General features: G+C 41.0%; 1 protein-coding gene across 2 annotated transcripts in view; it reads right to left on the reverse strand.

Moving 5' to 3' along the window:
• Positions 1–26,954, reverse strand: part of PAK1 (p21 (RAC1) activated kinase 1) — a 147,757-nt gene extending 120,803 nt beyond the window's left edge. For both annotated transcript variants that reach the window (XM_024749686.1, XM_024749694.1), the window contains exon 1: positions 26,824–26,954. The gene's annotated coding sequence lies outside the window, so the exon portion shown is untranslated. The remainder of the gene's footprint in view (positions 1–26,823) is intronic.
• Between the last annotated feature and the right edge of the window lie 258 nt (positions 26,955–27,212).

Below are 27,212 nucleotides of genomic sequence, written 5' to 3' on the forward strand. Positions count from 1 at the left end.
GATAACCAGAAAATCACTTTTCCTACTTCTATCATTCTGTCACATTGGAATTAGCTATTCTAAAATCAACATTCTTTTTTCATGAGCTTTTTATATATCTATTATATAGATAATACCGCATACTCTCTAGTACCCATAAATAAAAATTTCACAAAATCGTAGAATCATGTACTGTGTGGGACTGGAAGAGAGCTTACAGACCATCTAGTGCAGTCCTGAACTAATATCTTCTTAAATGTATACAATATCATTTCTCTCTCTTTTATGGTAAATGCCATATTCTCCCTTGGCCATTGTATTAGTTATTGGTCTACAGGGCTCCTTCTCACTACCCACCCACCCACCACTAGGCTATAAGTACATCGAAGGTTGAGAAAAAAGAAGTAGCAACATCAAAACAGTACCAATTTTTAGTCCAAAAAGAAAAATATACTGGTGAGATACTTTAACAGAATTAAACATTGAGGTACCTTAAATAGGTTAGGTCCTAAAGACCCCACAGCTGCCTGGGATGATAGGAAGTAGAGATTCCAAACAGTTCTCAGAAATTCACTCCAGTAGCTCTCAAAAGGGCAGACACTGCTTTCTGCCTAACTGACATAAATGTATTAATAGTACCCAAACCTCAGACTAAGAGCAACCGTCTGGCCAAGTATCTTGTTGTTCCACATCGCCACTAGTATAAACAGAAGTCCAAGCCAGCATCAGAAAAACACTAACTCAGACGTCCAAAGAACTTCTCAGTTCCCAATAGGCTGCAATGACTTCCTAAAGGAGTCCTCTAGGTTTGTGCTGAAGTCCAGAGAAAGGGCTGAGCAACACTAAAAGACATCAACACATTTTCAAACTGGTGAACTCCTGTTCATTTCACACTCAAGTGTCACCTCCTCTATGGAGTCTTTACTGCCTCTTCTGCTCCCTTCCCCCTTCTTGCTTAGATAATACTTTGTACATCCCTCTATTATATATTCATCACTGAATGTTACAGTAATTCTAGTGTCTCTCTCTGTCTTGCTAGAGCAGACACACAATAATCATGGCTGCAAAAAGCTGCTTCTTCTCATGCTAAGACCTCAGTTACCCTGGCTTATCTTAATACCAGGAGGAAAAGAAAAAAAAGGTGAAATATTTTCAAATAGCTGCCTGTTTACTGTGTATTGTCTAAGAGCCATGGATTTCCACACTGTGATTCCTCGTTTTTTTCAAGTATCGTGCTCTGGTCGATATGGTAGGCCGGTTCAGACAGACTTTAAAATACCCAGTCCTGTTTGTCTGAGTCCTAAGGCCTTAATCATCCTGAACAAGGGGCTGGAAGTTAGCATTAAAGGATCAGTGCTCTTCAGGAATCAGGAAAATCTCAGACTCCTTAGGACAGTAAGGGTAGAAAGAACTCAGAGGGCACCCAGCCAACTTCCTCATTTTACAGAGAGGGAAACTGAGGTCCAAAAAGGGGAAAGGATTTGGTCAAGGTCCCATAATCTGCTACAAGCAAACTCATGTTTTGATTCCCAGTTCAGTGCAACTTCTGATATATCTTTTCTCTTTTTTAAAAAATTTTCAATCTCAAAAATGAGTCACAGGAAGGTAACTTGTCCAAGGCCATATACCTAGTAGAAGATGAAGCCAAGATTTGAACCCAGGACATCTCCTGGGAAGATCTATTCTCTCATTTACTCTCATGGTGAAGTTTTTGCAACTCCATATATAAATGCAACTTTACGTTCTGTTCCTTTAACTTCCTTTGAAGTATGCTTCTAGTTAAATTTGGCAAATTAAAAACACATTTACCTATGTTCTCCCCAAAAATCACACTAAACTGATACTAAAGATATATTTTTTTAAAAAAAGGTATAAACCTAAACAAGGAAGAGAATGGGTGAGGGGACATCAGAAGATGAGACATTTCAACAAAATTTTAGACTATCCATAATGAATGGGGTATTTGTAACAAAAAAAGAATGGCAAAAAAAAAAAGCTTTAACCCAGAGCCTTGCATGGTCCCTAGGCAGCAGAGACATGTGGTATCTGGACAGCAGGATCACATCCCCCGGAAAGAATCACTGGATTAGGACATATAAAGGAACAGGCCTAGGAAGTATAAATCACTTGCTCAAACTCACATAGGGCTAACAAGAGCTTGAACCTTGGTCTTCATATTTTTGTTACCCTTCTGTAACTCATGTGCTATTAGTCAGACTTCAGAGAATAAAAGGATGACTCAATAGCCCATGTCACAAAACAAGGAGACAGAGGTGTTTCCCAAGGTCTACCTTTTGTCCTCCTTTACCAACTCCAAAAAGTACTTTGTGTTTAGGCTCTCCCTGATGAGAGCTTAGGCTGTTCAAACAGTTGGGGTAAGAACCCCATATTCCAATTCATGTTCCAACTGTCTGATTCTACAGCTCTGAAGATGTAGGTTACCAGCACCTGACAAAAATATGACAAAGTTTGGAAACGAAAGATTTCAAAAGCACTAACAATGTTTCAGGTCAAATCTGAGCTCATCCCCCTTGCCTATGATAGTGTGAGAGAGGCAGCTTTTCATCCCTTTTTAGAACAGAACATGCCCAAATGTAGGTGTTGTTATTTCTGCCAACCAGCTAAAACAGTTTAATTTTAAATGCCAAATTACAGGATTGCCTACAGAACCAATTAAGGCATTAATGACTCTAAGGCCATTTCTTAATACAGCAATAATGTGAGTGCCACAGCTATTTGAACCCTACTCCCATTTGAACTCATGTCCATCACTGCATTAAATACATCTACATACTCAATTTGTGTTTTTCTGATGTGCACAGAAAGAATACTGAATTAGGAGTCAGAAGAATAGTTCTAAACACAGCTCAAGCTTTGGAGTCAGCAAACAAGTTTGAATCCCAGTCCTCTGAGTCCTAATCTCTCTGGGCCTCAGTTACTTCATATGTAATACCTACATGAGAGAACTAGTGTAAGGATTGAGAGTATCTATATAAGGCAACTTGCACAGTAATTAGGCACTCAGTAAACGTTAGTTTCTTCTGTTATTGATCAACTGGTAAATACCAGGTACTTCCAACCTTCGAAGGGCTGATTGTTTTGAGTAAATGTTTAGGGTGAGACAGGATAGATGAACAAATAATTCCAATATAATATAGTACAAATAAGTATAATACAACAAAATAAATGCTGTTATAGCCATTGGAACAAAGTATCACATTAACACTGGGGGAAAAAAAAGGATACTAATTCTGTCTGAAACAGGAGGAGAGTATCAGGGAAGGTATGAGAGACAGAGACATCTGAACTGGGCCTTGAAGGTTGTTGAGTAGAAGCACAGCAAGCAAAGGAAAACATCTTAAACAAAAGAAACCATGATGGGCTTCCCTGGTGGCGCAGTGGTTGAGAGTCCACCTGCCGATGCACGGGACGCGGGTTCATGCCCCGGTCCCACATGCCGCGGAGCGGCTGGGCCTGTGAGCCATGGCCGCTGAGCCTGTGCGTCCGGAGCCTGTGCTCTGCAACGGGAGAGGCCACAACAGTGAGAGGCCCGTGTACCGCAAAAAAAAAAAAAAAAAGAAACCATGAAAAACAAGTTAGGGAGATATGAAAGAGAACATATGGCTTATTTAAGCAACAGTGACAAAACTTAGGAGAGTAGAAGTGGATGGGTTACACAGGAGCAGAAGATTAGCATAAGGAAGGGCCTACCCATAGGAGTATTTTACTGAGAGAAAAGTGGTATGAGGGGCAAGGAGAGGTAGTCATCTGAGAAGCACTTGAAGAAAATATTTACCAGAGAAGAACAGAAATAAAATCACCATTATGATTATAAAGGGTTGTAATATGGAGGACAGCTTGAATTTATTTTGTATGACCCAAAGGTCAGACCTAGGAAGGTGGATGAAAATTAAAGAGTGACACAAAAATGGCCTAGGAATATTAATCATGTACAAAGTGAGCCATTTGGAAGTGAAAAGGAAATGTCCATTCTTTAAGTGGTGAAATTAGCTCAGGGAGCTCAAGGAAGAAACTCTTATCTACTGGCTAAGGAACCCAGGCTTTCTCTTCCTCTTTGGGGACACGACTAGACTTGATGGGCATTTGGTGCAACCAGGTTTGAGGAAGGTGCTTCTGCCACTTCCTGAAGCCTTACACAATTCATTTCAACCTCAAAAGGGAATGCTAGCCCTCACAGAAACAGCCTAAAAAGAAAACTAAAGCAGGCAATAGACTTTAAGGGAAACTACCTTCAAGAAAGAGGGGCAATGAGAATGCAGAACATCAGAGGCATCAATTCTCTGTTACCACATTAATGGAGGAAGTAAGCAATGGAACAGCTGCACACCATTATCTACATGTCTGAGTTGTGGGAGCCATAGAGGTCATCCACTCCAACACCTCATTGTACAGAGTTAACTGAAGCCCAGAGAAGGGCAGGGAGAGCTACGCCTAAAAACAATTTAACATACACTTTACACTTCACACAGGCTCTCTGAGTTGTATTATCTCAATTTTCCTCAAGGCAAAACAGTGAAGGAGGTGTTATTTTCCCAATGAGACACTAAGCTCTTTAGAGCATTATAAAGTTTGCGTTAGTTACTCTTATGGATTTCTGCAGTATATAATGCTTTCCTTTTTGATCCTATGGGTTATAAAAAAAATTCACCTTGAGGACTGGGGTTCTCCCCAGGCAAATAATGCAGACTAGGAAACAGTTTCTTAATACCTCAGCCCTATTGCCCTACTCTCTGAGTCTACGACTTTCCAGTGTATAAACTGCTCAATAAAAATTATTCTTTTTCAGTTCCTGTACTGAGAATAGGAAACAGATTTGAATCAGATAACACCCCTGCCTTCAAGAAGCTCCCATTTGGTAAGGAAGACAGACATGGCATTATCTTTGAGTCATAAAGACATGGGTTCACCCAAAGTTAGCAGAAGGAAAGAAATCATAAAAATCAGATCAGAAATAAATGAAAAAACCTAGAGTCTGTCATACAGAGTCATACAGAGTGAACTAAGTCAGAAGGAGAAAGACAAATACCGTATGCTAACACATATGGAATTTAAGAAAAAAAATAAATGTCTGAAGAACCTAGGGGTAAGACAGGAATAAAGACATAGTCCTACTAGAGAATGGACTTGAGGATATGGGGAGGGGGAAGGGTAAGCTGTGACAAAGTGAGAGAGTGGTATGGACATATATACACTACCAAACGTAAGATAGATAGCTAGTGGGAAGCAGCCCCATAGCACAGGGAGATCAGCTCGGTGCTTTGTGACCGCCTTGAGGGGTGGGATAGGGAGGGTGGGAGGGAGGGAGACGCAAGAGGGAAGAGATATGGGAACATATGTATATGTATACCTGATTCAGTTTGTTATAACGCAGAAACTAACACACCATTGTAAAGCAATTATACTCCAATAAAGATTTAAAAAAAAAAAAGACATGGGTTCAAATTCTGGATCTACCCTTTGCTAGCTAAGGCAAGTCATTTCCTTTATCTAAACTCCATATTCTGTATCTGTGTAACTGAGGGCAGTATCATCAGCTTAATTCAAAAAGCTACTTGTTAGCATTTGGTAAGATAATGTATTTAAAGCATGCAGAAGAATGTCTGATGGTGGAGCTGGCGAGAGATTAGGGGCCACCAAGGTTTTATGGACCCCTATGGGTCACAGCAGTTCTCCACTTCAGATATTCATTCTTTCAATAAAAAATACATTGTATATCTACTGTAAGTCGGGTGTTCGGAGCAACAGAGGACTTAGAGATAGTCCCATGACTTTGAGGCACTATAGTGTCAGAGACTGAGATCATAATGAAAGAAGTTTTCACCGTTAAGGTCCTGACATACTGATATTCTGTGGGCTGCAGGCAGTGGTGACCAAAAATAGTACCACTTATCCCATTTCCATTTTTCCTCCCAAGTTTCACAGCCACCAAGTTTCCTCCACCTCTTCTTCAATCAATTCACCATATTCAATGCCTGCCATCTCCAGAGGCCCTTCCCTGGATTGAAGAGCCTGAGCATAGGCCACTACAGTTCAGAATAGAAACCTGACTAACAGCAAATCCCACACCCTACCCCACCTACAGCCTCTGAATCAGACTCCACAAAATAGTTTTAAAGCCCCAGAATAAGTGCTGCTATATCTATGTTAAGCCTTTAGAGGAACAGTTCTGAGGAGACAGAACTAAGTCATCTGAGAATATCTCAAACACTCTCTGAACACCTCTCATGTGCCAGGCACCATTTTGAATGCTTTACATACATTAATGCCCTCAAAACAACTCTGCAAGGGAGCTATTATTGTCCCAATTTTACAAAGGAAAAACGGTGTTCACAGAAATTAAATGACTTGCCCTAAAATCACAGTTTATAGGTGATGGAGCTGAAATCCATAAGCAAATTTGCCTTCCTTTTATCCACTGCATCTCACATGGCATTCTAATAATAACCCTGTGAGGCAGGTAAGAAAGTATCAGCATTATCCTATTTTACAAAGGAAGAAACTGGTGCTTAAGGAAGTGATATTACTTTCTCAGGAACAAGTCAGTAAGTGTCAGAGCCATGGCTTTTACTCAGATCTTTTGCCCCCAAACCTGTGCTCTTCTCACTACCCCACATTTCCTCTTTCACTGCCTTGCAGAACGGTATAGTAGAAATATACTTAACAGAGTCAGAAGGGCTGAGATGTGGTCCTGACTCTGGAACTAACTTATTGTATATATTTTTTTAATTGTATAATATTAAGCGAGTAACTTTTTCTTCTCTTGGCCTCGGTTTTCTCATTCATAAAATAAGGGTATTAGATTGGATAACCCTTAGGTTCCCCTTCATCTGGAAATCTAGGTTTTAATTAGTACCAACAAGACTAGAAGCAGTTTCTCTGGTTTCCTTGCCACCCAACAGTAACTCTCTAAAAGAAAAAAAAAAAATTAACTGTTATTTGTAGTGATAAGGTAAGAAGTGCTCAGCACCACAGAGTAGAAACTACCCATTCAATTTCATTCCTTCCTTCTTCGAACACCCTACATGTAAACATAGAAAAGGCCACAAGCTACCTAATAACACAACACTGGCACCTCCTCTAAGTGGCACATTTAATAACAAGCCAAGTATGTCTAGGAGTGAAGGGTGTGTTCATGGCAGGGCCCTTCTTCCCACTGTTGGAGTCACAACACTTCTATTCACTAGGTAATCTTCCTAGGTTGGGACATCAGCTCTGCTTCACTTACAGCAGACCAGGCTTATGACTTTAAATCCCATCAGATATAAACAATTTACAAGTGACTCTTGACTATTTAACATTATAGAACAAAAAATGAAATTTAACCCCAGATGTAATTCTTCCATGCCAAGAAAACAGAAGAGGGCAAGAAGCAGGACCCAAGACTGGATAAATTACTTCCCTGTCTAAGTTTCTTTATATATAAAGTAAGGGAGAGAGTCCAAACCAATCCTAAACACCTTCCCATTGTAACCTAATATGAATTTATAAATATTCTATATTTAGAAAATGTGAAATATGTAAAAAACAAAAAGTAGGAGGAAGAGGGCATAGTGTTACACATTAAAATGACCTCAGATAAGAAAATTCTAAAAAATGCCAAGGCAGAACATAAAATACGTATGGTCACATCACCCCCCAATACATATTAGTTATAAAAGCAAAAATAAAAATCTATAGCCCTGTGACAGCTGAAGTAAATAATTCACATAATTCCCTCAGGAAAAGACTACTGAGGCAGAAAACCATGGCTCATGCAGTTAAACCAGAGCTGATCTGAAAATGAATATGATCTGAATATGATCAGATCTGAAACAACTGGAAATTGTTTCCTGAAACCAGGAAATTGTCTTAAGAGGAAAGACAAGCCTAAGGGAGCAAGCCTCCCGTTGACCTCGGAATAAAGTTCATACTGCTTTAGCCAAGCATCATAATTTTCAGTAAATATTTACTTATTAATATGCTAAACAATGAACTAAGTGCTTCCACATACTTTTGTTCATTTAATTCTCCCAACATTCCAGTAGTTATAGTCCCTATTTTACAGAAGAGGAGTTTGAAGCTCAAAGAGGTAAAAAGACCAGGATGAGAACCCAATCTCTGACTCCAAGTTCAATGTACTTTCTACTTCATCCCTGTTATATTCTATCTCCTTCACTGTACAGGTCCCTCACACATCCCTTGTCTAGTATGAAATCTCACAACAAGCTTGTGAGGCAGACATTCAAGATTCTCATGAACTGATCCCTACTCACCTTTATAGTTCTGAAATGGATGCTACTGGCTAGCCAGCATCCATTCCCCTCTTCCTCCCTCCCAATAGAGCCCTGATTTTTATCCAGTATTCATTCCTCAGTAGCCAATGTAACTAAGGCAGTTCTCAAATTTTAGCATATTATCAGAGTCAAAAATCACCTGAAGAGCTTGTTAAAACACAGGTTCCTGGGCCCCACACCCAGAGTTTTCGATTCAGTAGGTCTGATACCTGGCCCGAGAATTTGCATTTTTAACAAGTTCCCAAGTGACCACTTTTTGAAAACCACTGTCCTAAGGGAAAGCTGACCCCAAACCTAGCTCCAAGGGTAGGTCTTCATTCTACACCCAAACCAAATATAGTAATCCCATTCTCCTTGCAGTGATTATTCCAAGAACTCAGGCTTAACCAATTGGCATCTGGCACATCCCTTGAAACTCTTGTAGTTCAGGGATGGGTAAGTGGCCTAAGGTGGTCCAATTGCACTAAAGGGGAAATTTTGTCCATTTTGGGAGATGAAGTCAGTGTCTGCCTCTGTCTCTCTCTCTCCCTCTTTCTGCCTCTCTCCCTGTCTCCCTCCCTTTCCCCCTACCCCCCGTCTATGTATCTATATCTCTCTCATCCACTGGTTAACAAAGAAACTTAGCCCCTCCAATGGTTACTATCAATTTACCACCATGATGGAAGGCAGCTTGGGGATATAAGTAACACAATCTTTTACTTTTGTGTTGTTATAATTTTCAATTTAGATAAATTTCAATATGATATAAACCAAATTTGAGTCAGAATTGTTGCTTAAAAAATTCCAAATGACATAGAATTCGGTAATAGAAGATGGTACAAGCCACCTGAATACTCTCTACAGTGGAATCTGTAAATTGCTTTGCTCAACACCTATTCTAACCCCTTTCTAGCTTTGAGTACTTCAGAGATTGGAAAGCAAAAAAAACCTGTATTTCCCAGACTCCCTCCTAAAAGTCATTTAGGTTCTGCTAATCAGATGCTCTCACACTAGATACTGATTTGTAACTATGTATTAGATGAGTGGAGAGACTGGGCACAGGACACTCCTTTTGCTGGAACAAACTGCAACAGAGGCAGCATAGTTCTAGATCTAGCAGTTGTAGCAACAGCTGCCAGATTCTGCAGCTTCTAGATTATGGCAAAGACAGCAGCATCCTTGAGAGCTTTATTCTTTGGTGCAGTTTGGAAAGTTTATTCCTGGAAGCTCAGCCTGGGTCCATTTCTTCTATTCTCCCAAAGACTCTTTCATCTCGCTGGTATCCTTTAATAAATCAATTTTCCTTGAACTTGCTAGAGTGGATTCTGTTACTTGCCCCACTAATAAGAACCCTGACCAGTAAACTACCCTACACTAAAGATAACATATAATATTTGCCATCATGTTCGCATAACAACTGACCCTTTCCTTCCTTGTCTTTGCATCAACAACTCTTCCCTCAGTGTGGAATGTCCTCCTTCACAATCATCCCATTTGCAAAAGTTGCCCACTTCCTCCATGAAGAGATTTACATAATGAGGAATTAATCACAGAAGAAAGGAAGAAAACCAACTTGACAGAGGAAGACTGAGCCCTGAAGAATGAGCAGTTGACATCTGGCAGAGAAGGGGCAAGGAGGATGGAGGGAGCGTTTCAAGTATAAAGAATAACATTCACAAAAGCAATAAAGTACCTCTTGCCACCAGGGACTGACCCTACAAATTCACAACTTCTTAGAGCTGGGAATGATGCTATAGCATATACTGAGTTTTGCTAAAAAATAATGTTGAATACAAGTGATTTTTATAGTCAGTTGTCAGTAATTAATAAGCACTAATAACTGTGTACAAAAAAACTACTCCATTAGGAGCTATAGGGAAATTCCCAAAGCAGAGATCACAGTCTTCCACTCTTAAAGATTTACAGTATAGAGAGAAACAAAGACATCTGAAAAGATCAAGGATACAACACAAATACTACAAAGACAAGTGCAAATTCATATAAACAACTGTAAAGAAAAAAGTTTCAAGTCACTAGAGTATCTAATAATAGGTGTTATTCAGAGAAATTTTTTCTAAAAGAATTCATTAATACACCAAATACTTACTAAACATCTACTGTATGCTAAAAATTATTTTAGTTGCTGAGGAAACAGAAGCAAGCACAAGGTCCTTGCTTTTACAAGGCTTAAACTCTAACTGAAGGAGAATTAGGAACAAAGGTTTCAAGGACAGGGCTGTAAATTAAAGCACTGGTCATTAGGCTCATTTTTACTTCCCTATCCTGTAATATGGATAATTATGAGAGCCAACATTTATTGAGCACTTGTTTTGTGCCAGAATCTGCTAAGTGCTTTACAATTATTACCTCATGTAATCCTGGTAACAAACCTATGAAGTAGGTGCTACTGTTAATACCACTTTAAGGATAAGGAATCTAAAACTACAGAGGTTAAGTAACTGCCCCCAGATCAGAGAGTCAGGAATTGGCAGAGCCATAGGATTCCAAGTTAGGTCAGTAGCAGAGGTTTTTAACTGCTACACAATACAGAGGACAAAATTATATTTATATGAGATAGAGCTTTGTTAAAATAGGAGGCATGGAACTGTTAATGTGGCATGAGGTTGACCATCTCTGAGGGTTTTTGTTTCCTTATGCCATAAAATGAGGGGTTAGATTCCCTAAGCAATGGTCACTTTCAGCTTCTGTTTCTACGGTTTCAAAAACAATGTCAAAAATTTTTCAGGTGCCTGGTCCAGTTGTTGTTAGTGAAAAGGTACTTTGAAAGCTGACACTATACTGTTCTTATCCACTGGCTGAGACCCTGTGTTTCCATGCTTTCATTAAAGGGCATATTAGCATTATATTAATTGGCATAAACAGCTGTAGCATAAACCTCCTGCAGAATAGAAGGCTGGCAGCACAGAGAACAAAGGGAGAGGCAAGAAAGCAATGATTGGCTGACCTGGATTCATCTAGGTCAGGCATGGCATTTGGTCCCTCTGCATTTCTAAGTTCTCGTGAATGTGGATGCCCAGGCAGCAGCCCAAAGCCTTCCTCATTTCCATCTCAATCTCTAGGAAGAATTACAATGAGAACAAGAGCTATTGCGGCAGAGACCAGACTCTGAATATTAAAGTACACACTAGGCAGGAGCTAGCAAAAGGAAGAATAAGAGATGTTCTCTATTTGGACATAACAAAGTATAACAGTCAAACCCTACTCACTCACCTGCCACACAAACTGTACCAAACGGTACCTTTTTTTTTAGCCACGCAGCACAGTTTGTGGGATCTTAGCTCCCCTCCCCAAACAGTACCTTTTCAAGACACTTTTCCAAATCTCTTCAATTACTGTTCACTTCTTCCTAACCCTTTGCTTTATTAGGTATCTCCTATGTGCCAGACTCTGAGCTAGGCCCCATAGGAATATAATGAATAATGCAAAATCCCCAATGTCAGGGAAATAAATCTAATGGGGGACAAGTGCATACAAAGGGATTCTTGTTATCTGGGTATAACTAATACCCAAAAATGCCACTTAAGTTAACTGATGAAGGACAAAACTACAATAAAATAAATAAAAAGTAGATGGGGTCTTTAATTTTTCAAAATAAGTATAAAACAAAATTTTGTAATTTAACAAAATGTAAGCTATAATTGCCCCTAAGGTAATTCTTAAACCAGAGAACATAGGTCATTTCACATTTGGCTTTCAGAACACATTGACGAAGAGGATCAGTTTTGTAAAAATATTCAGGAGCTTCACCAGTTTTTGCCAAGGGTCTCTCTTAATCCTTTGTTACTCAAATCATTGTCCTCTGAATCTCCTATTATGACATTACTCATGTTAATTTTTCCTTCAATTTTAAACTGGTCTAATTTTACCTAATCCTCATTTGTCAGTGACTTTTGTGTGTGTGGTTCAAGCCATTCTCCAATATCACTTTATTTCAAATTCATAAAATTCTTTATGTTTTGCAGAAATTTCAGTTTTCCTTTTAGAATCTACTTGCATCATATTGTTAGATGTTAATTATCCTACCATTTGAAATGCCCTTACTGACAAAGAGAGTGAGGAGGACAGAGCCCAGTGGTGAGCAGAGAGGGACGTCTGAGTGGGGAGTAATTTTATAAGTGATCAGTTCCTATGGATAATAAATGAACATCTATATATCTAATTATAGTGCACAGGACCAAAAGAGTGTTATGGAAATTCCAAAAAGCTTAATAAATATTTGTTGAATGAGTGGATAATTTATTCAATAATTCAACAAGCATTTATCGAGAGCCTAGTACATGCCAGACACTGGTCAAGATACTGAGTATACAGCAAGGAACAAAACAAAGTACTACCTGTCTTAGTCCATTTGGGCTGCTATAACAGAATACCATAGACTAGGTGGCTTACAAACAAAAGAAATTTACTTCTCACAGTTCTGGAGGCTAAGAAGTTCAAAATCAAAGCACCAGAAGATTCAGTGTCTGGTGAGAACCCTTTTCCTGGTTCATAGATAGCCATTTTCTCTCTCATATAGCAGAAGGGGAGAGGGAGCTCTCTGGGTCTACTTTATAAGGACACTAATCCTATTCATGAGGGCTCCACCCTCATCACCTAATCACCTCTCAAAGGCCCCACCACAAAATATTACCACTTTGGCATTTGGATTTAACATATGAATTTGGAGGAGGGCTTCCCTGGTGGTGCAGTGGTTGACAGTCCGCCTGCCGATGCAGGGGACGCGGGTTCGTGCCCTGGTCCAGGATGATCCCACATGCTGTGGAGCAGCTAGGCCGGTGAGATATGGCCGCTGAGCCTGAACGTCCAGAGCCTGTGCTCCGCAACGGGAGAGGCCACAACACTGAGAGGGCCGCGTACCGCAAAAAGAAAAAAAAAAAAAAGAATTTGGGGGAGACATAAACATTTAGTCTATAGCATACCATCAAGGAATTTATAGTCATGAATGGGTGGATGAGGGCTGCAAGCCTACATGGAAGAAATGGCAGCCCAGTTGGATCTTGAAGAATGAAGAGCTTTAATAGCATAGAGGAAAAAGGAATTCCAGGCTGAGGGAACAAAGTGATATAACATATGAAAGTGTAGTAAACTCAGTCTTTTTAGGGATGGATTAGGGTCAAGAGAGATGAGGCTGAAGAAGTAGGCGGGGTCAAAGTGTAATGTTCCCTGAATAACAAACCAATTTACATGTTATCCTACCAGCAATGGGGATACACTGATGGCTTTTGAGAAAAACAGTAACAGGATCAGAAAAATTACTCCAAGCAGAATAATGGATGAATAAGAGGGCAGAAAGACTGGTGGCCAGCACTATGCAGAACAGTATGGAGGTTCCTCAAAAAACTAAAAATAGGGCTTTCCTGGTGGCGCAGTGGTTGGGAGTCCGCCTGCCGATGCAGGGGACGCAGGTTCGTGCCCCGGTCCAGGAGGATCCCATATGCTGTGGAGCGGCTGGGCCCGTGGGCCATGGCCGCTGGGCCTGCGCATCCGGAGCCTGTGCTCCGCGGCCGGGGAGGCCACAGCAGTGAGAAAAAAAGGGCAAGGGCAGGGAGAGGCCCCCGTACCGAAAAAAAAAAAAAAAAAAAAAACTAAAAATAGAGTTGCCATATGATCCAGCAATCCCACACCTGGGCATATATCCAAACAAAACTATAATCGAAAAGATACATGTACCCCTATGTTCACAGCAGCACTATTTCCAAGAGCCAAGACATGGAAACAACCTAAATGTCCATCGACAGATGAATGGATAAAGAAGATGTGGAATATATATACACAATGAAATATTACTCAGCCGTAAAAAGAATGAAATAATGCCAGTTGCAGCAACATGGGTGGACCTAGAGATTATCATACTAAGTGAAGTAAGTCAGAAAGAGAAAGACACATACCATATGATATCACTTTATGTGGAATCTAAAATATAACACAAATGAACTTATCTATGAAACAGAAACAGACTCATAGATATAGAGAACAGACTTGTGGTTGCCAAGGGACAGAAGGGTTTGGGGGACGGATGGATTGGGAGTTTGGGATTAGCAGATGCAAACTGTGATATACAGGATGGATAAACAACAATGTCCTACTATATAGCACAGGGAACTATATTCAGTATCCTGTGATAAACCATAATGGAAAAGAATATGAAAATGAATATGTATATATATGTGTATAACTGAGTCACTTTGCTGTACAGCAGAAATTAATACCACATTGTAAATCAACTATAAAATTTTTAAAAATGAAAAAAGAAAACAAAACAAAAAGACTGGTGGCCAGGACACTAGTTAAGAGGTAATTTTAAAACCTAGAGACAAGATAATTATGGTCTAAACCAGAGCACAGAGGATAGTGAGATAAAAACAAATTTGGAAATAACTTCAGAGATAAAACTGACAAGGCTTGATAATTCTTGATAATGTGAGCTCATTCATTCAGCAAATATTTACAACACTCACTGTGGTCCTGGCACTGTACTAGGTGATGGGGTACAAAGGTGAACAAAAGAGATGATCTTTGACTCCATGGAGCTGAAAGGCTAGACATATAACAAACAGACAGGTACAGAATTACAGGTCATTATAAAAGCCATTACAGAAAATAACAAATACTGTAAGATGAAAATAGAGGGGATCTTCTTTAGGTCAGATGGGTCCTGGCTTCCAGTAGATACCCAATATTTAGAAAGAAGAATATACTCAATTTTCTTAAAGAAGAAAAAGAGGGAGGCAGAGAAAAGCTAGACTTGTGAAGAAGCCAGAAATGGAGAAAAGCATACCAGGGGAGAAGAACAGGTGTGAAGGCCCTGAGGCAAGACTTTCTCAAACTTTGTAGAAGGGGATGGGGAGGGGGGAGGAAAAACAGTGCCAATCACTCTGAAACACAGCCACTGAGGTGGAGAGTGACACAAGATGAAGTTAGAGAAACAAAAAACAAGGTCAGGTCACTCAAAAACTTAAAATCACATTTAAGATTTTATATTTGGGAATTCCCTGGCAGTCCAGTGGTTAAGACTCGTTGCTTTCACTGCCATGGGTCCGGGTTCGATCTCTGGTTGTGGAACTGAGATGATACAAGCCACGTGGCACAGCCAAAAAAAAAAAGAAAGATTTTATATTTTCTTCTAAATAAAACAAAAAACTTTTACAGGTTTCAAGCAAAGAACTCAGTTAAAAGATAGTCCAAGGTAGGGACTTCCCTGTTCCCTGGTGGTACAGTGGTTAAGAATCCACCTGTCGGGCTTCCCTGGTGGCGCAGTGGTTACTGCTGCAACTACTGAGGCCTGCGTGCCTAGAGCCCGTGCTTCTCAACAAGAGAAGCCACCACAATGAGAAGTCCGTGCACCGCAACCAAGAGCAGCCCCGGCTCGCCGCAACTAGAGAAAGCCCACACACAGCAACAAAGACCCAGTGCAGCCCCAAATAAGTTAATTAATTAATTAATTTTTTAAAAAAGAAAGTCCAAGGTAGAGATGATGGTAGTTTGGATTAGAGAAGTGACAACAGAAATGGAGAGAGGTAGATAGATTCAAGCAATACAAAGGAAGTAAAATTAACAAGATAGGGAGTGGAGTTATCCATATGAAGGACAGGAGAGAAGGGTGTCAAGAGAGAAGGAGGTGTCAGGGATGAACCTTAAATTTCTGGTTTGAGCAACTAGAGAAACAAAGATGCCACTTACTAAGACAGTGATAACTGGGAGAGAACCAGGTTTGTGGAAAAAGACCAAGAACGCAGTTTAGAGTATATAAAGAAGGACCTCAGAGTGGAAATATCAAGTGGGTAATTGAATATATGAGTCTAGACTTAAGGAGAGAGGTTTAGACTAGAGATATCTGGGGAAATACAGAAGTTGAGAGCATATATATAGTATCCAAAGGTAGGACAATGAATGAAATCAAGTAGAAAGAGAGTACAGTGTAAGAGAAGAGGATCTCTCCCTTGAGGAATTCCAACATTTAAAATCAACATTGTAGAAAAGGCAACAAATTAAACGGAGGAATGGTCAGAGGTAGGAGGCAAACAAGGAAAGTGATATCACAGAAGGCAAAGCATATTTTAAAGAGGGAGTAATCAATAAAGGCAAATATACTGAGAGGTCCAGAAAGATAAGAATGAAATGGAAATTCTGTGGCTGCTAACAACACAAAAAGAGAGCCATCCAAGAGCTATGAGCCTCTCAATGAAAGAACACACCAACACCTAGAGTGGCCATGCAAAAAAAAAACCTGAATTTGATCAAGCCTCTAGACACTAACTTACAAATAATGTATAACCAAGGAACTTGTTAAATTATAACAGGGAGATGCAAAATCCAGACAGTGAGAAACTTTATAGGACAACTGGTTTCTTCAACAAATAATCTGAAAGGGAGTAAAAAGAGACTGAGAGGAAATTTAGAGATTAAAGGAAACATAAAAGACATGTCAACCAATCTCTCTTTGTAGCCCTTATCTGTTTCAAACTGTTAAAGAAAAAAAAAACAAAGAAAGAAAGAAAAGTATGACATTTGCACCACAACTGAACATTTTGATGATATTAAGGGATTATGGGAAGGGGAGTGGTGTATGTGTGGCTGCGGTTTTGGGGTTGTTTGCTTTTTTTCTTTTCTTTTTTTTTTTTAAGTAGATTTGGCACCATAGGGGTCATTATGGGCCTTAGCACAAGCAGTTATGATAAGGTGGGGGGATGGGGGTAGAAGCAGAGTGGAGTAGGCTGCCAAGTAAATGGGAGGTAAGGAATTAGAAGCAGAAGTTGTAAACAGCTATTTAAAGAAGACTAGTATTGAAGGAAAGCAAAAATAGCGCTTAGCTGAAGGCTGACATGGTATCTCGGGAGCGCTTTTGTTTGGTGGAGAAGGGGAAAACTGTTTTCCTTTAAATAAAACATTTCAATGCTGCTTATGATAACCCAGTAGAAAGCAAAATGTCATGACGTAGTGAAGTGAGGTTTCTAAGACAGGACCACAGGAAAGAATCTAAAAGCATATGAAGGATCAGGCCTTTCCTTGAAAGAGAATCATTTCCTTCATTGTAAAAAAAGGAGCGAAGGCAAAAATGGGTACAATCCAAGTAGATTCTCAGATTCAGAAGTAGGAATATAAAGCTTCTGTTTTATTTGTGATAAATGAGACAAAGTGAGGGGTAGTAAAGAAGTGAAAGCACAAAAGAGAAAGTGGGGCTTCCCTGGTGGCACAGTGGTTGAGAGTCCGCCTGCCGATAGAGGGGACACAGGTTCGTGCCCCGGTCCGGGAAGATCCCACATGCCGCGGAACGGCTGGGCCCATGAGCCATGACCGCTGAGCCTGCGCATCCGGAGCCTGTGCTCTGCAACGGGAGAGGCCACAACAGTGAGAAGCCCGCATATCGCCAAAAAAAAAAAAAAAAGATAACCCTGAAGGAAAGCAGCTATTTCCAGAGCTAGAAAATACAGGGGGGGGAAATAGGCTTTTGGAAATGGGAAATAAGTCAGTTGAACAGACCAACTCCTGAAGAAATCATTAAAAGAAAGGCTGTGGTGGTATTCTCAGTTTGCAAATATTAAATCCTGTCAAGAGCCTATTAGGTCTTCATATCACTTGATCCAATAATTCCACCTATGGGAATTTATTCTAAAGAAATAAACTCTGAAAGTAAAAAGCTATATGTAGTGTTACAGATAAAATTACAGTGTAACTTATTACAGGGAAAAAAACCTAAATGACTGTGATGGTTAGTTTTATGTCAACTTGGCTAGGCTATAGTACCCAGTAGTTCAATTAAACACTAAACTAGATGCTGCTGTGAAAGTATTTTATAGATACAGTAAACATCTACATTCAGTTGACTTTAAACAAGGGAGATTATCCTTCATAATCTGCATAGGCTTCACCCAATCAGTTGAAAGACCTCAAGAGCAAAACTGAGGTTTCCCTGCTAAAGAATTCTACTGGTTCTGTTTCTCTGGTAGAACACTGACTGATACAATGGTATTAGGCAAATTATGGAATAACATCTTAAATTTTATAATGAACACTACACAGTAACATGGGGGAAATGTTTATAAGTCAAGAAAAAAAAGGCAAACAAATGTAGGTCTACATTGTGATTATAATTATGTAAATAGGTATGTTTACATACAATAAAAAAGGAAACAAGAGTTTATTCATTTGACTGATGGAATTGTGCCTGAATTTTAAATTTATTAACAGTACTACAAAATAGTTTGTTAAATAGAGCTCTGTTATTTTTAATGGAATAAAGTTAGTAACATTGTACGTGTTAAGCCTTATTAGCATTGTGGCCCTATAAAGAAATTGGTACTAACCTAAAAGAACTCTGCCAATTTTGAAATGTTGCCTGGGAGAGTACTAAAAAAAAACTTTTTAAGGAAACTTTTGGAAAGCAAATATACCTAAAAGGGCTTTAATCCAATGCCATTTTTCAGTAACATTTAATTCTTCAACTCAAATAAAATGAAGAAAGACCCAGAATGGCAAAGTAGCTGGCAATCAGCTTAAGAATTTTCCACATCCTTAGCTAGCACCAGGGCATGCATTCAACTTTGACTCAGGTCAGAGATATTTGTACTGGGCACCTAAATATTTAACACAGTGAGGTTTCTTCTCTCCTGGCCTCTCCCAACATCAGACAATTGAAAGGATTCTTGTATGTTTGCTAAACTTGAGTGAAGAAGTCATATGGACCTCAGTTTGAATGCTGGCTCCACTTTCAAATTCATTCAATCAAAAAACATTTATGGCACTTCCCTGGTGGTGCAGTGGTTGAGAATCCACCTGCCAATGCAGGGGACACAGGTTCGAGCCCTGGCCTGGGAGGATCCCACATGCCGTGGAGTGGCTGGCCTGTGCGCCACGACTACTGAGCCCGCGCGCCTAGAGCCCGTGCTTCTCAACGAGAAGCCACCGCAATGAGAAGTATACGCACCACCACAAGAGTGGCCCCCACCCGCCGCGGCTAGAGAAAGCCCACACGCAGCAACGAAGACCCAACACAGCCAAAAATAAAAATAAATAAATTTATTTTTAAAAATGTAAAAAAGGTCTTCCCTGGTGGCGCAGTGGTTGAGAGTCCGCCTGCCGATGCAGGGAACGCGGCTTCGTGCCCAGGTCTGGGAGGATCCCACATGCCGCGGAGCGGCTGGGCCCGTGAGCCATGGCCGCTGAGCCTACGCGTCCGGGAGCCTGTGCTCCGCAACGGGAGAGGCCACAACAGTGAGAGGCCCGCGTACCGCAAAAACAAACAAACAAGGGGGTTTGAGTAAAGACATTCAAATTGGAATTGTGACTATCCGACGCTATTTTAGCTTGCTGGACCCTGGTTACCAACTCCTAGAAAAATAATCTATTTAAATGATTAAGGAAAATCCAAGAAAATGCCCACAGAATCTTAGAGCTAAAAGCACTTTTATAGATCACTTAGTCCAAACTCCCAACTAATAGCCAACATGAGTCAAGTGCTTTACAGCTTATGAATTGCTATGCATTTATCTATGGAGCTCACCTGATCCTCACAACACCAGAAAAGTATTAGAGAGCTACAGTGTATTGGAAGAAGCACAAGCTCAAGAGTCAGAAGGACTGGTCCTCAAACCATAGCTGTGCTGTACAGCCTCAGGCAATTCAATTAACCTCTGTTTTCACTTCTATAAAATGGACATAAAATAATTCCTGTCTTAGCTAACCCAGGGAGTTGCTGAAAGAATAAAGTGAGATGACATTAGTGAAAGTACTTTGTACACTATCCAAAAGGCCATTCATCGTCTGAGCCTTGCTTTCCTGTCTGCTCTTACCACTCCCCACCTTGCACCCCATCCTCTAAGTGTACTAAACTACTCAGAGTTCCCCAAACATGCTCTCAAGCCTTCTAGCCCTTATACCTCTCTCTTTCAGAAAGGTCCTCCTTCTCCCTTCTCTTTCTACCTCTCCCCCACTGTCTTGGTTAACCCCTGCTTATCTCTCAAAATCCAACTTAGGTGTCACTTCCATTGAGAAGGCTTGCCAGACCACCCCTATTTCAGGTGAACTAGATGCCTTTCCTCTGTCTTCACATAGCACCAGTATATATACCCATGTGTCATTTTTTTTTTCTCAATATAGTACAGTTGTCTACAGACATGTTTCTCAAATATAAACTTAAAGGTAGGGACAAGGTATCATCTATCTGTTTCTTCACAGCCCATGACAATGCCTGAGGCTTAATATGTGTTTAGCAAATAAAGGGACTTTAGATGACAATTAAAACAGTTTTCATATAATAAGTACCAAAGACATTTATGCAAAATATTATAAGGCAGTACTTTTCAAACTTGGCTGCATAACAGAATCATCTATAACTTTTCAAGAATAGAGATTCCAAGAGATTTTGATTAAGTAGACCTGAGATAGAGCCCAGGCAACTGTATTTTTTTTCACATCTTCACAAGTAGTTCAAACCCATAGCCAAAATTAAAAACCACTGCTATACAGAACTGCAGTCATAAAATTACAACAATTGTACCTAACATCTATATAACTTAACATCTTACAATTCATTTTCACTTGTTATTCATTTAATCTTCACAACAACCCTGTGAGTTAGGTATTATTTTTATTTTCCAAATGAAGAAACAGAGATTTAAATAAGGTAAGTGTCCAAGTAGGTCTTTGCCTAACTTCAAGTTTACTGCTCTTCCTTCTACATCTCTCTCCTTCCCAAGAAAAATGATAAATAATATTGCCATAATATACAAAGTACTATGAGGCAAGGATTCAAATGAGAAAGCCATCCATCCCTTTGTGCAAATCAGGGAAAGAGAGAATAAGGAAAGCTAGGCCTTCAAGATATAGGCAGGCAGATGAGGGTGGAGGCCACACATATACTGTCACTGTCATTTATCACCCCAAAAGATTCAAAAGGCAGATTCTATAAAGGAGAAAAATGTCCTTGCAGCCTCAGTTAGTACTTACACAGTCTGAAAGGGAAAGGGACATTGGAGAGAACTGGAAGTAGAAAAGTGGAAGAAGAAAGCCCCATAAACAAGAATGAATTTCCCAAAGCTGCATGCAAATTACCACACCCTGACTCCATGAATAAGAGCCAAAACATAATGGACTTTTTATAATTAAGACTTAGATAAATTTTAGAGAATTAATCAATACCAAACAAAATCATATTTATGAGGGATCAATGAACCTCTGGTTCTTCCTTGACTTGTTACTACACTATTCCTAAAGAGGGGATAATCTGGAGGATCCTGGCACATAGAAGATTTCTCCCATCTCAAAGACTAGATGGGAGAGTGGAGGAAGTTATTTATGAGAGATAAAGCTCAACACTAAAGCAGAAAAATATTACATTCTGTTAATAAATCTACATTGGCAAAGGAAAAGTGAATATTCAGGCACAGGTGACTCAGAACATGGATAAAGTCTGATCCCTCAACTTCAGTAAAGTGTTATCCTATAAGTCTGCAACATCATGACCATCTGGCAGAGTTATCTGCAGAGTTATCTGGCAGACCATCAGCAGTTATTTTGTGGGGGTTCAAACTGTGGGCTTCAGTTGGGATTTCTTAGTGAGAAGAGGTTAGAGAGATTAGAAAGCAATGTAAAAGGACATTACTAGTGCCCCAAAGTTTAGCCCGATAGAGTTTAAAAGGCAATATGATATAGCGGCAAAAATAAAGTACATTTAGATTCAAAAAAATGTAGTTTTAAACCAATATTTAGTCATTTGCTAATGATGCGCCTTTGCGCAAGCCAATGGAAATATCTCTTTCACATGGCTGTTGTGAAGACTGAACAAAACGCACCAGGGAGGGGCTTCCCGGGTGGCGCAGTGGTTGAGAGGCCGCCTGCTGATGCAGGGGACGCGGGTTCGTGCCCCGGTCCGGGAAGATCCCACATGCCGCGGAGCGGCTGGGCCTGTGAGCCATGGCCACTGAGCCTGCGCATCCGGAGCCTGCGCATCCGGAGCCTGTGCTCCACAACGGGAGAGGTCACAACAGTGAGAGGCCCGCGTACCACACACAAAAAAAATGCACCAGGGAAAGGTGCTATTCTTTTTCCTAATGAATGATAAATGTAAATCCATGTAAGTCTTTCTTCACCAGTCTTTCTATGCACAAAAAAAAGAGAGGAGGCTAAATGAAGAAAGATTTTAACTCTCACAGCAGTACACTTACAAAACATTCCTACACCCGCCATACAGAAAAGTTAAAGCAGCTGGGGTAATGAACATGCCACATAACTGCTGGGATCATATGGATACAGACTGGAAATGAGGTTTGCCACTTACTTTCAACAAAAGCTTAAATGAGTTCCCTTTGCCAGTCTGAGTTTCAACTTCCTTATCCATGATATAGAGATACGAGCAATCTTCTTACATGCTTATTTTGAAGATTGGAAAAAATATCTCCCATAGTATCTGGTACATAACAGTTGTTCAATAATGTAAGTGGCTGTTAATAAGTTTACCACCACCTAACAACCAGCTAACAAATTATACTTTTGAAAAGTTTCTTTACATTCAATGTTTTTTCAGTTGCTTCATAGCTGTAAGCTAGTCAAAGCAACTGTTACTAACCCTATTTTACAGTTAGGACAAAAGGCACAGAGATAAAATTACTTCCATAAGGTCATGCAGTAATATAGAGACTAAATTAAGGTCTCCTGACTTTCTCTGGGTTTTATTACCCACCCCACCCCAAATTATAACATTAGGCCTTAGGAATTAAAATGAAACAGCATATTCTTTTTGATAAACTTAAACTTCTCTCTTTACTATTTTAAAAAAACAAAGTTTTTTCCCTACTTTCTAGTCATGATTTAGAAAGATAAAAAGGGGGGAAAGGAAAATTCATTAACAGAATTGAGAATTATCTCAAATTAGCAACTGCTGATTCTACCTTGATTTTTGTTTTAGTTTTCCCCAATAAAGCCATCAACCTCTTAATTAAAAGATTTTGAAGTCTGCTTATCAAAATGATGCTTGTTTGATAAACGATTCCAAAACTGAGAAAAAAATTAGAAAGCTCTGTCCCATCTTTATGAGTATGCATCACTTTATCCCTCTATTTAATTTCTTCATTTCCACACTTATCACATCATGTTTTAGTATCTTTAACTCCTTAAGGACTTGAACCACATCCTATGGATATCTGAACATCCTGTCCAAGCATGGGACTTGGCATATGGTAGAGAAGGACTCAACAAGTGTTTACAAATAAATGAATCAACAAATGAAGCCAATCTCCCAGAGGGAAGTTAGGAAAGGAGAAAACTGGATATGGTATCTTAGGGCTAATAAGAAAGTGAAAGAAACAAAACATTTTAAGAGCTTCACAAGGAAGAGAAACCTTTGTGTGGAGTCAAACAGGCCCTTGTATGGCTTCAAGCATCACTAGAGAAAGACAAAAACCACAGGAGATCAGGAAGAGATAGTTTCAAGTTAAAAGGTTCAAAATTAGGGTGCTTATTTAAACTTGCAAAACCACTTGCAAGTTCCCAAGAAACAATCCTGGCCTAGGATATTTTAAGAGCAATTTTAAGGTCCTGGCTGAAAGAAAAAAAAAAAAAAATCCTCCAGGCTTCGGTGGAGAAAGACAGATGTAAAAGGGAAGAAAAGCTCAATCTAAAATAAATCCCCCAAAATGTTAGAATCCACTTGGCTTTGCATATTGGAGTGTGGTTCCTCTTCCTACTGAGAACTATTCTTGAATAAACCCCCAACGTAGCAGCTGGCAATAAATGGGATTAAATCATTTTTATATTATTCATTCAACAAATATTTGAGTGCCTGCTATATACAGTCACTATTCTAGGCCTTGGGATTAAAGCAGTAAATAAAACAAAATTCTCTGCTTTCAGGAAGCTTTCAATCAAGTGGCAAAAATAGATGATATGGAATGGAATGGAGTATAATAGGATAGGATGGAATGGAATGGAACAGAATGGAATAGATGGAATGGAATGTCAGGCAGTTTGTACCCTGGAAGAAAAAGGAGGGAGAGGGGAGGAGGGGAGGTGGCAAGGAGCTGGTCTTACCAAAAGCAGATCTTTTAACCCAGTGATTCTCAAACTTTAGCAAGTATCAGAATCACCTGGAGGACATGTTAAAGCAAATATTTGGAGTCCCCAGCCCTACAGTTCTTCGTTTGTAGGTCTGGAATGGGACAAACAACTTGCAATTCTAACAAATTTCCAGATTGTATTGATGCTGCTGGTGCAGAGACCACACTTGGAGCTAATTATTCTAACCCAAAGAATTAGGTAACCTCTAACTCATGGGTCTTGACTTGCTTCTTTATTCATACATTCATTTCAAACACTTATTCACTGCCAGAAGCTTTGCTAGGCACTAGAACTAAACAGATCCTGCCCTCAAGAAATTCACAGGTTCATGGAAAAGACAGGCACAAACTCAAATATTTGCAATAGAGAGCTATAGAGACCTCTAAGAGTGGTCTGTACATGAGCCAGAGGGTGGAAGAGCAACTCATTCTATGGAGGTAATAGGAGGAGAAACTAAGGGACTGCTTCCCAGAGGTCCAACAAGCACTTCTCCACAGGCAGGTACAGGGTGGCATTCCAGGCAGAAAGAACAGCACATGCAAAAGCAGAGATGAGAAGAGAGTGGCAAGGGAGTTATAGAAAGTGAGGCTGCAAAGGCTGGCAGTATTCTAATCTCTGAGAGCTTCTTACTCATGTCAAAGTGTATAAAATTTTATCTTTAGGCAATGACTAGTCGGGGTGGGGATAAATCACTGGGTTTTGTTTTACAAAGATCTCTCTGGATACACAGTGCCCTCCTTTTAGAAAGCACTCCTTCCTCCAAACCTAGCACAGGGCCTCAAAACATGTGCTTAGTAAATGTATACTGAATTGAACTGAACAAGCTCTTTGTCAAGTGCTATTTTATAGATGAGAAGCAGGTCACCACCTTCCCTGAAGGACTCACTTTGGCCAGGACAAGACCTGAAAAACAGGTCCAGCAGCCTCAATTATTGCACACTACTCCCTGTACAACTGGAGTACAGACCAGGGAAAGCCTTCATTGTTTACATGTCCACCTCACCCGCTAGACTTTGAGCTCTTTGAAGACAGGGAGTGTCTTAATAGATTCTAAATCCCCATAGCCCTAGCAGGAGACCTGAAACACAGCTCTCCAGACTCCAGTAACGTCGGGTAAATGAATGACTGAATAAGCAAATTTACCAGATAGACCCATGAGCTAATGTAGGTAAGCTTCAGCGAATGTTTCAGGGTCCATCATTCCAAAACCCCTTCTGAGAAGCAGAGTTTCTAGTTGAGGTGAGGTGGATTTCATATACACCTGATTTGGGATTTCCCAAATAGGAACAAAAAAATGTTACAAGTGCTGTGGTAGAAATCCTACCAGGCCTCTGAGGGACCCAGTGAGAAAGTTTTGCCTGAGAGGAGTATGGGGGCGGATGCCAGCAAAGACTTCACACTAGGGGTAGTGGGGTGGGGGGATACTTCAGTAGAGTCTTGAAAACTAAGTAGGTGGTAGACATCTGCCTGTTTCTAGGGCACAAGAGCAAACTCCTGGAACTTTAAGACTGGAAGTCACCTGCTCAAGGTCACACAGGAAGTAGATGAAGTCATAAGGTAAGACCAATGAGGAGGCATCTGTGTACTGTTGACTCCTGTTTTCTCCTGATAAAGTTGAGAGAGAGAACCCAAAGACACAGTAGGCAAAATTAAAGATTTTTCTCAGGAACAGCTCTTAAAATAAAGGCTAGACTAGTGGATTCGAATTTTTATTGGTAACCATAGTACTAACCCTTCCCTTCACCTTTCACAGTTCGGGGGGGCGGGGGGGGAGCATAAGACAGTTACCCAAAGGGCTTAACAAACAACAAGCACTTTGCTCCCAACACCCACAAACACCCAAAACTTCCCAAGTATTCTTCCAAAACACTCCCGGTAATGTTTGCTGTGAAAATATTCAATACAGTAAAGACTATAATAATCACGTCTTTTGAAATGGAATAATGAACATAAAGTAACTCCAATTCTCCTTTCCCCGTTTGTTTTTAACTCCACATGTTACAGAGTATTCCCGGGGTGGGGGAGGGGCAGCACAAGTCAAGCACTATCCACTCGTATTTTTCAAGGAGTTCAACTCTATAGGTGATTCCCCACCACGGCCTGGACAGGGGTGATTTTTTCGTGCACAATGAATCTGACGCCGCCTTGCTAGGCTTTCCCGTCGCGGGCCAGGGTTAGGATCGGAGGACCACAAAGTTCGGGAGGGAGTCGCTCCCGGGGCCGGACCTGTCGGATCTCCCGTCCCCTCCCCTGCCCCTGTCCTCCCCCGGGCCCCTCAGGGCCCCAGGCGTCCGAGACCGGCGGCTGCGCCGGTTAGTACACAGGGGGCCTTTGTTGGTCCGACAGAAGCGGCCAGCCTCGCAGGGGCCGCCCCCGCCTCGCCTCACCTGGCGCCCCCGTCCAACCGGCCCCACCGCGGAGAATGAATGGGCCCCAGCGCCCCACCCCGCGCCGCCCCAGCCCCACAGCCAGGGGTACCGGGCGGGAGGCCGGCTCTCACCTTCCGCGCACGTTCGGCTCGACTCGGCTCCTCCTCCTTCTCCTGCTCGGAGGCGGCGGCCGAGCCCGGGAGTGAGCGCGCGAGTGCACGAGGGGACGCTTCACTTTCTCCCTCCCGCCGCCGCCGTCGCCGCCGCCGCCGCCGCCGCTGCTCTCTCGGCGCCTCCCCACCCCGCTCGCGCCGGGGAGTCCCTCAGGACCGGGCGGGGGGGGGGGGTGGTCAGCGACCGTGGAGGGAGTCGGATGGGGGGGAGGCGGAGGGAGCTAGGCGACTTGTCTGAGGGGATGCGTGCCCCCAGGGTCAGAGATGTGAGGAGCTCGGGTGGCCTCTGGGGGACTCGGCGCCTCCCCACCCCGCTCGCGCCGGGGAGTCCCTCAGGACGGGGCGGG

The sequence above is a fragment of the Neophocaena asiaeorientalis genome, unplaced genomic scaffold (assembly GCF_003031525.2).
Source record: "Neophocaena asiaeorientalis asiaeorientalis breed wild unplaced genomic scaffold, Neophocaena_asiaeorientalis_V1.1 scaffold363, whole genome shotgun sequence".
Lineage (NCBI taxonomy): Eukaryota > Metazoa > Chordata > Mammalia > Artiodactyla > Phocoenidae > Neophocaena > Neophocaena asiaeorientalis.